Source organism: Corapipo altera, unplaced genomic scaffold (assembly GCF_003945725.1).
Source record: "Corapipo altera isolate COAL_440 unplaced genomic scaffold, ASM394572v1 50, whole genome shotgun sequence".
NCBI classification, from domain to species: Eukaryota; Metazoa; Chordata; class Aves; order Passeriformes; family Pipridae; genus Corapipo; species Corapipo altera.
This window is the reverse complement of record NW_020884889.1, coordinates 7,995,699-8,006,233: the sequence shown is the minus strand read 5'-3', so window position 1 is coordinate 8,006,233 and position 10,535 is coordinate 7,995,699.

Sequence of the window (10,535 nt, the reverse complement as noted above, 5' to 3'; positions counted from 1 at the left end):
AAAGGCAACTTGGAGCCTTGGAATCTGTCACTTATTTATTTCAGATACCCAAAGCACTGCTTCATTTATAAGTATGTTTTGGCACAGAGAAGTACCAACTGCAAAGAAGTATATGCTTTATGCCAATTAGCTTTTTTTCTACCCATAAGTGTCAGTGCACTAACTATCATGTCATAATCAGTGTTTAGGAGATGTGCTATTGTTTTAATTCCTGCAAACTCTGGGGAGTTTTCTCTCAGATCTTTCATATGACCACAACATCCTCATTTACCACAGCAAGTCCATGTAAAATTTCTACAAGGAAAAAATATATGTTGCTTTACTGATACCTAAGAAAAGTAATTATCTAATCAGTGCTCTCTAAAAGGTACTGAGGCAATGTAGCTCAGACTCCTTGAAGGCTTTGGATTCAAAGGGCCCTAAAAGAGCATCTAGTCCAACCTCCTTGCCATGGGCAGGGACACCATCCACTAGACCAGGTTGCTCAAAGCTCCCAGTCCAGAATGCTTCCATGGATAGGGAAACACACTCAGTAAAGAACTGGTGTCAGACAATATGGCAAGACAGTTTGAGAGCAACTCTTGGTTAGTTTTGATTGCAGTGATTTAAAATCTATAGGTTTTTTGACTGATCTGTCATATGCCAGTCAGGAGTTGTTTTCTAGTTCAATTTTTCCCCTACCTTAGGACTCCTTAGAGCTGGTCTGATTGTGAACTACAGTAAAAAGACTAGTGAATCTCTCATTTTCTGAAATGAAAATGAAATGGCATATGGAAACAAGTAAAGTATACTCATTATTTTTCCCTGGAGAGAGAACATCATGCTAGGAGATGCTGACATCAGCAATTTGCTTCCCCAATGTATAAATATTGTACAAGTTTGTTTCTCTTAATGATAATGGTCAATGGTTTGGGGAAAATACGAGAGGGAAAGGCAAATTCTTCTGACTTAGCTTAGCCTAAGTTTGGGGTTTTTTTTCCCCCAAAGTTAACTAAAACACTACTGTCTACTTGAATTAAAATGTCCACACATTTTATATTCACAAGTTATATTCATAAAAGTACAGGAAGTGTGCTTTCACTGAAGTAGAAATGGTAGTAATCTTCCCAAGCTGAGAAGTACCTGGGATTCATCCAGTTTGGAAAAAACATACCATGAGGGTAGATGTAGAAGAGTTTTTCTCACCAGCTGCTTTCTTCAGATCTTTCTTGTATATTAGGACTTCTGTGCTGCTAAACCCAAGGATGTTCTGGACTATGAGAGGCAGACAATTGCTGACCTAATACATACTGCTAAGCCTGCTGTGAGTCTGTAGTGACGTGTCATGATACAACTAAAGACAGAGAAAGAGGAAGGTATTTTGAGGTTTGAGCTGAAATACTTTGGGAGTAGAAGGAAATAATGCAGGAAATCAAAGTGTGTGCAGCTGGGGGCAAAGGAGAGTTCAGTCAGAGGGAGGAGAGGTGATTGGTGTGTAGTATTATGGAAAGTAAAAATATTTTACAGGAAACATGGCTTCACTGGCAGTGCCTCAGCAAGGAGGAAGACTTTACAAGAGAAAAAGATTTTCATTTCCTGGAGATCTGGAGTAATTTAGTCACTTCATCTCCCAAGTAAGCAACTGCAACTTAGGCTTGTTTCTCTGGTCTGTACCTAAGGATCCTGTGCCAGCTAGGATCACCCAATGCTGAGGAGCTTTGTCTTAAAGCTGGTCTCCAAATTCTTTCTTCTTGCAGGCTGGCTCTGGGCAAACTTAGGACTAATGACTGTTCCCAGGACCCAGCAATGCTGAAGGTTCTGTGGAACATAGGGTCTTACAGAAGAGGTTATGAAGTGGGTATCTTTATTTGCACTTTTTTATTCAAGGAGAAAAATTCCCACATGTACATGCAGGATGTAGTAATCAATATCTGTTCAACTGGGATTAAAATTTCAGGCACTTTCTGGTAATGCTTTCAAAATTGAAGTCCTTACCTGTTGTAAGGGTCTGGTGTGTGATATGGTAAGAGGAAATGTATCACTCTACTCTTCCAAGCTGACATTATGTGTTTAGCTAGAGTGGGACTTCGTAAAAGAATACCTTCATTTCTTTTTAAAGGATTTGAACGTTAGCTCTCTTCAGCTTACCAAGTACACATGAATGGCAGATAATCAAATGATTTTGATTTTACTTGATAAGTCTTGGGAAAGGCTTGTGTAAGTCCTAAGTATCATTGACAGCTCTGTTCAAAACACAGCAGTTTTGATTCAAATCAAACCTCATAAAAGATGGCCATGTTCTTGGCACAAGGATAAGACAATAGAGTGAATAACTATTTCGCCTGTGATATTTGTGGGCACATGAGACAGTTTCAATTTTCTTTCCCTTCAAGAGAACAAGGAAAACACTTAGAGTGATACAGCACCAGCTAGAGAAAATCTTATTGCTCAGGTGGCCAGAAGCACAGATGGGCAGTACAGGTTTTTTTTTTTTTTTCTTGGGGTTTTTTTTTTTTAGGGTTTTAATCTGCCGAGGACACATCCTTATACAGAAGCTACATATGTACAGTACTTTTTCATTCTGTCATGGTTTGAGATAGCCCCAAAATCCAATTCCCTAGCTCCATTCCCCCTCCCACATCTCAACCTAATGTGAGATGGGTTTTTCCAGACAAAACACAACCAGACTCAAAGTGGGGGAGAAGGGAATATATTACAATGACTGTACAAATAAATACTATAACACATTATACACACGATCACAACTATCTCTACCATGACATATAGTATTTACAATGGATCAGATCTCCTCTTCCCTCCAAATAAAAGTCCAGGAGGGAAAGAAGGACAGATCCCTTCCAGTCTCTCAGGGCAGCAGCTTCTTCAGAGTAGCAGAAAGCAGTCTATCTCTCTCTCTCATGCATGCAGCTGTTGCTGGATCTCTGCCAGCACTCACGAGGGAGGTATCCAAGCTCCCTCGGCCCCATCGCCAACCAACCGAGGGGTCTTCAGTGGGCTGCATTCACCCCAGACAAAGGTCGCTATCACCACGGTCATATCACGAAGCACAGGGGCCTTCGTGACGATCTGGTATCTCCAGGAGATTCAAGCTCCTTGCAGGGTCTCTGTGCCCTGCCTCAGGCTGCCACCTTGGCAGCAGTGCGAGGGGGGAGCCAAGGTCACCCCTTCTGCATTCCTCTCCGTCCCAGTCCAGCTTCTCAGGATGCTCCAAGCTTCTCAGCTGCATGTCTCTGTTGCTCCATCTTATCTCTTCTGGCTCTCTGCCACCGCTTCTCCGGTCAGTGCCGGTTGCTACTCTCTCCGGCCGCTGCCCAGTTTGGAGAAAACATCTCCCAGCTCCCAGCTACAGACACATAGTCCAGCTTAACACTGTTCCAAGTCTCTGTAGCCCCCAGCTGGGGCTGGGGGGCCCCAGAGGCCCCGAGGGGCTCCGGGCCCCTTTCCTCGTGGCTCCTACAACATGGCTACTTCACCTACCAACCAAACTACAACTCTTCTCTTCTGGTGCTTGTGATATGTTTACATTTCTGCAGGAGCTCTCATTGGACAGAACTTCAAAACTTCCAGGGGTTTCCACCCCTGGGGGTTACCACTTTTCTTAGCCTCTGGGGGGAAAACAAGGTTCAAACCACTACAAAGCCAAAGCACAGGTATTCTACTGGGACAGAGCTAAAAACAGTGTGTGTGATGTTGGTATGCATGACTTTCTCGTGAATGCGTATGATGCATATGTATGAATCTTTCAAAGTTTTTAGAAGTTTGGAAATACAGGTGCAAATTAAAACAGCTGAAGGTGTTGTCTGGCTTGAAGAGAAATTTGTCCGTGAATTTGGTTAATGAACTGTGTTGGCAAGTAGACTTATACTATGCATTTGGTCGCTTTTAAGCTCTGAATCTTGCCTTATCCAGACTCATGCAGGTTATGCACTCTGCCTTTTTTGTTGAGCTTAAAAATGCAAGGCTTCGGAAAGGATTAAAATGTTTTGGAATGAGTTTCTCCAGTGATTGTAGCACTAGTGCCTAAGAGCTCTCCTGTATTTATGAAGATTAAAGCATCTACTGATTAGTGCAACACTTTGGAAATTGCATAAAACTGGCCATGAAGGACTCTTTCAGATTGAGAGTCTGATCCAACCGCCGCTGAAATTGATGTAAAGACGAGCATTAGCAAATGCCACTTTTAAGTGCTTTAGCAGAGGAACACTTCATCAAAATCGGTGTTTTTGCCACAAGTCAAATGCACTGAAACAGGATAATTTTGTCTGCTTTTACATAATTTTGTATGTGGAAGAGATTTGGCAGAGAGTGCTCAGCAACAAACTGCTCTCTTTAGTCTGTAGCATAAAGGCAGATGTATTCCTTCTTGCTCTCTAAGGACCAGAGATAAGATATTATTCTGGATATAAGGTGGAATTGATTTTCATAGAGTGGAAAGAAGAAAATACCAGAATGGGAATTGGAATTCCTTTTTTCTCCAAGTGTCACGTCAGCAGGGGCGTGCTTCTAAGCAAGACACATTATCTAATAACTAGGAGAACTTCAGCTGTGCACTGCAGAGGATGCTTCGTTGGCTCTTACTTGTGAGCTGTTCCAGTTGTCTTTTGTTGTGGTTTTAACCTCACCAGGCACTAAGCACTACACAGACATTTGTTCACTCCCCCCCACTGGGATGAGGGAGAGAATCAGAAGTGCAAAAGTGAGAAAACTCGTGGGTTTGGATAAAGACAGTTTAATGGGTAAAGCAAAAGCTGTGCATACAATCAAAGCAAACCAAGGAATTCATTCACCACACCCTGTGGGCAGGCAGGTGTTCAGCCATCCCCAGGAGAGCAGGGCTCTATAGCACATAATGATTACTTGGGAAGGCAAACACCGTCTCTCTGAATGTCCTGCCTTCCTTCCCTGGCTTTATCCACTGAGCATGATGTTATGTAGGTTCAGTTGGGATCAGCTTTCCCAGCTGTATGTCCTCCCAACTCCTTGTGCACCCCCAGTCTCCTCGCTGGTGGGGTGGGGTGAGGAGCAGGAAAGGCCTTAGCTCTGTGTAAGCCCTGTTCAGCAGTAACAAAAACATCCCTGTGTCATCAATACTCTTATCAGCACAAATCCAAAACACAGCCCCATATCAGCTACTGTGAAGAAAATTAACTCCATCCCAGCCAAAAGCAGCACATCTTTCCATGAAGTGCAGTTTGGGTGTCTGAAAGATAGTGGAGTAAAAAGAGCAGCTTCAATACCACGTATACCTGAGCTGGCATAACAGCGCTAGAGTCTCAGCAGACAGAGATCCTTAAATGCAGTGTTTTTCCCAGCAGGAGTGCCAAATGTCTCTTGATTACCAGGCTCTTGACAGCCTGCAGATGAGGGGCAGAATGCACTTGGCTTTTGAAAAAAAAAAAAAGAAAAAGAAAATGGTAGCTAAGCCTTCTCTTCTCCCTTAGTGCTGTAACTCTTAGATGTTCTCAGACTACATAGATGGATGCTGTGCCTGAAATTTTGATCTTGTTTTAAAATATTTATTTCCTGAAACGCTGCTTAGGCATTTATTATTTGACAACAGAGGAGTTATTTTAATACTCCAAATTGTACAGTGTCAGGTTTTCACTCATAAAAATTCAGTCCAAGTCTTTAAAAAAAAATAATTCTGAAGATACGTAAAATGTTCTGTTTGAAAATGGGAGGGGGAGAAGAGCAATTAAAAATGTAAGAATAGAAGCTAATTATGAGCAATTCAGGCAGAGCTTTGTTTAGAAAATGTATCAGTATAAAATGGATAGGTGAATAGATTAGCGCTGATTGCAGTTTTTACATATAATAGTCTCTTTTTCATGAGTAATCATTAGCAATTATAATGTAGGCTTTAAATCAGCTTGGGATGGGACTACACTGTAATATGAATACTAAATAATTGTATGTTTCCAGGCAGAAGAAGCAAATAACTTTGTGATTTGGTGATAAAGTCCATAGTGCAAGTATTTCCTTGGACTGTGTGTCATTTATTCTCTGTATTTCTACTCTGAGTTCAATAATGTCACCACTGAATGCCAAAGTTCATCACTCAAATGATTGTTACCTTGTGTTCGCTGGGAGTGGAAATTGCAATTATGCTTTTAAAGAAGTATGACTTCATGTAGTAATTACTGGCATTATTAATTGCTAAGAGAGGAAAAAATGATCCAGGAGATCAAGTGGCAAAAAGTAATGGTGTAACCCACTACATGGCAGTAACAGTGCAAATGTGTTTGGAGAGTGTCTGTGCCATTGATCAATGACAAGTTACTTCCTGAGCCTGAAGGTTTTGTGCAGCAATAGTTACACAGGACTGCATGAGAAGATTTTGCTGGTGGTGCCTGCGTACGCCTGGGGTGCTGCTTCCTTGGTTGCTAGTTGGGATTTTTAGGAGTGCTATAGGCAATAAAAAACTTGTCCTGACTTGTATCTGCATTTCTGTTCAAGATTGTGACCCTGGTATTTCAGGTTCTTAATCTGTTCCTAAAAAGTTTCTAAAGGATACACACCTGACTAAGAATCAATGAAATAGTTCAAGTAAAAACAGTCAAGTGATCTGTGAGAATTACAGGCACAGACTCAGTTTCCTGTTTCCCTGAATTTATTAATTTTTTTTTTTTAATATGGAAATAACTTGAGATTTTCCTCTGTCCCACTGCCAGTTCCTTGTCCTACATCCTACCTCCCTTATTGGCTAATTTTAATCATACTGGACAGATGGGTAGAAGTCTTCAAGAAGATAAGCTTCTATAAGCTTTGTGTAAATTGGTGGCTGAGTAAGGAAGAAATTAGAGCAGTCTGCATCTTTATTCTCTTAATATAGAGTAGAAGAGACAAATGGAAGGGGAAGGAGAATTGAGTAGAAAATTGTGGGAATAGGCATCCACAAGCAGAAAAAAGGAAAGGCTTTGCATTGCAATGACTGACATCCAGGCTTAAGAAAGGTTTATGACTAGAGGGACAGGAGTCCTGGTTTGATGCTGCAGTAATGTTATGTTGATGCTAGTTGTTGATTGTTGCTATTTTACTGCATTTCTGGTTCCAATTAAGAATCATCTTTTTATTCAGAGTTTTTAAGAATGTCTTGGATACAGGAAGCTGCTTAGCTTTTCTGTAGGCCTAAACAGAGTAATTAGATGGAAGTAATTACTGGAAGTAATTAGATAGAAAATTTACATAAAAAAATCTGTGAGCTGATACCCAGATATTTTCTAACTGCATAGACTTCTCAGAGGTGTAGAGGCTTCAGTGCCTTGAGAAACTAAGAAAGGCTCTAATATATAAAAGCAAGGCAGGTGCAGGTTTCCTGTTGGCTGGTGCAGCCATCCTTGCCCTGCTCTGCTTGGAGCAGCATGTTTCCCTGCTCCCAGGGTTGTCCCCCAGCATCCTTGTGCTGTATCTGCACCTGCTCTTGTTCGCAGTGTTGTAAATACAAGCGAACAAAGACAAGCTGCTCTTTCACCCTGATGGTTTGTGGAAAGGTTTGTCTCACTGACAAAATCAAGATGTAATTTTGAGCTTTCTCCTTCTGTGCTTAGCAGGGTTTTACAGGGTGTCAGATAACAAAACTGGAAGCATATCCCTTTTGCAAGTTTAGACCTACAAATTTAGGTAGCAGTTATGGGAAGCAGGCACGTGTTTTATAGAAATGTACCTTGTTGTGTTTTCTTCTACTTTCAGTTTACACTTGGCAAAAAGATTAAAGTTACAGCTTAAATATCCATCAAAACCCAATGCCAGCTAACAAAAAAATGGAAAATAGGTGGAAAAATAAAAGCACCAAGGCAAAACTCAAGGGTCCCATGCATATGTGTGGACTCTTCCTCCAAGAAGAGAGAGAATGTTTTTGCTTACAATACAGGCAATCAGGTATATATATTGCGTGCGTGTATGTATATACACATATATGCCCTTTCTGAAGGGGAATTAGTCAGTCAGTGCCTCCATGTTTTAATTTTTTGGCGTTCTCTGTTGTCCTTTTCCTCCCTGGGGAAGACTAAACTCTAGAAATATGGGAGAGGGAGACTATACTGCAAGAAACTGCATTCTAATGTGTTGGCTCTACCCTGAGGAAATGCCCTGCAGGTATAAAAGCACTGCACATGTTATATTTGGCCAATCCAAAATGAATACTACTTCTCCTAACAAGGTCTTCTTTCACGCAGGTCCTATAGATTTCTATAAATAACTGTGTTTTTAATAGCCCAACCAACACACTCAAAAATGTTTTGGGAAATGTGGAATTAATTACCTTCCTTCTCCCTATTTAGTGATTTCTACGACTTCTTTTTCCACATCCCTGTTAGAGGGGTATGCTGTCATTCTTTACCCTGTAAGGGCTGATATAGTCACCATTTTTGCTATTTGGCTGTTAGAACTGTGTTAATATTTGACTGCGAAAAAAAGAAGTCTTATTTTTGCCTGAGCTGAAACATTTGAACTTTGAAGTCCAGAAACATTTGAACTTTAAAGAAACTGTATTTGAAGGCAAATGGTTTGTTCCAGTTTTCATTAGTCCTTTTCATACTTAAAAGTATCCCTTTTCTTTTGGTAATGCCTAAAATCTTATATTAGAAAGTATTGAAGTAGAGAAATTTATCCTTCCCCCAGCATTAAATATTCTTTTTGACTGCAGTGATTCAGAAAGTTGTAAATTATTCTGGTGGTTAAAAACTGCTGTGTCTGTAAATGTCCAAACGTCTTGGGTGGATCAGCCCTTGAGGGAAGAAATACAGAGGGTAGCCCCAGCTGCTGGCCCCTCTGGAGTTTCTGTGTGTTTAATTATGCTCCATGATCACCTTTCCAAACCTACTGTCCTCCTGGAATGTGCTTTTGGAGCACCAAGTTCTTTCCTGCTCTCCATACCTGCCTGTTCCCACTAACATTGGGTGCTCACAAATGAGCTTGAGTCTTCAGGAACCAGATCTGGTTGCCCTCATTTTGGTCTAATAGCTTTTCCCTCTTCAGATATCCCACAGATATCAGTAACGGGACTAGGGAAGTGAGGTGAAAACTGTCTGATTCTGCCTGCTTGCAGAAATCCATGATGGCTCTGGTAGCTGCATCTTTTACTTTTTAATAAATGAATTGAGTCCCTGTGGGACTTGATTTTGAATCCCAGAAAATTCTGAGTCTTTACCCTTTCCATTGGCTTTAAAGGAATCTGTGTCTATTCTTAATTTTTTTTTTTTTCACTGTGCACAAGTGCCTCAGCACTTGAAGCAGGGATGCTCCATGAAGTGAAAGAAACAAACTGATACAGAATGGAGAGAGATTGAGTAAAGAAGAGTTATAACCCCTTCCTTTCCCCCAGCTGCCACAGTGTAATGTGAACAGTCCCATTCCCCACAACCCGCCCAAGCAGCTCTGCAGTCTGCGAGAGCAGCAGGAAGGCATTTGGGTATGAAAGAAATGATAGATCAGGTGCTGAAGGAGAGGTTAAAATGTCTGTTTGCCCCAAGTCAGATAATAGTGTATATGTTATGGATAAACAGATGCCCAGCTGTCCTTAATCTTTCATCGTTTTGTTTATATACAGAAATAAATGTGTTTCCTCAAATGTAAAGTTACTGTACTCATTTAAACAAACATTATGTGTGTATGGGAAGCCTCAGCCTTTATCTAGTCCATAAAGGCAATAGATGCTTTATTTTCTCCTCCTAAAGAGGAGCTTCTGGAAGAATGATCTCTCAGCTTTCCTTTAAGGTTTTGCACTGTCCCTTGAATAACCTCGTGAAAGGCTGAAACAAATGGAAATTCCTGTGTGAGCAAATAGCAATATGCAGTAAGATGGGGATTAAGCAGAATTCGTGTCATTTCCCCAGTAATAGATTGCCATTAAGGAATGTGAGTAGCAAGGCAAGCTCTCCACCTGCACTGAATCAAGGAAGTTGTGCCTGCCGTGACCCTCTGATGTTTTTTCACCAGGGGATTGAGTTTTAATTTCCATATATGATCGAGGTTTATGACAGCTGGAATTTCTGTAGTGCTGGAGCTAAACACCTCTGAGAGTGCTCTAGCTTGCACTCCTGCAGTCTGTGCTTGCAGACAGGTTGAGGGTTTTTTGTACTTGAATTCCACTCACCTCAACATCTGGCTTGTCTGTAGTGAGCTGATAAGATATCAGCATATCTAAGGGAAGAGCACGTGAATGATCTCTTCTTGCTCTATTCTTCCCCTCCTGTGATTTGTAAGTGTTAAAGCACTCATCTGTTCTGGCAGTTAATGTATGCAGCCTCTCAATAGCTAATATCCTGTCATAGGCAGTGCAAACCGGCTTCATCTGGTTCACTGCTTTAGCAAGTAGTTGAGAAAATATAGGTGAAATGAAGAACTCAGCTACTAGCTGGGAGACTGGCGCCTGCCCTGCTGCAAAGTGATACACAGATATTACACGAAAGATTGTGCCTGTGACAAAAAGATCTGCACTTTGTTGCTCACAATATATTGACTGTAGCCCTTTGTCCCACTCTCCAGTTCTGAAGCCTATTACTTTGCAATATGAACACTTATGTTTGAGGATTTAA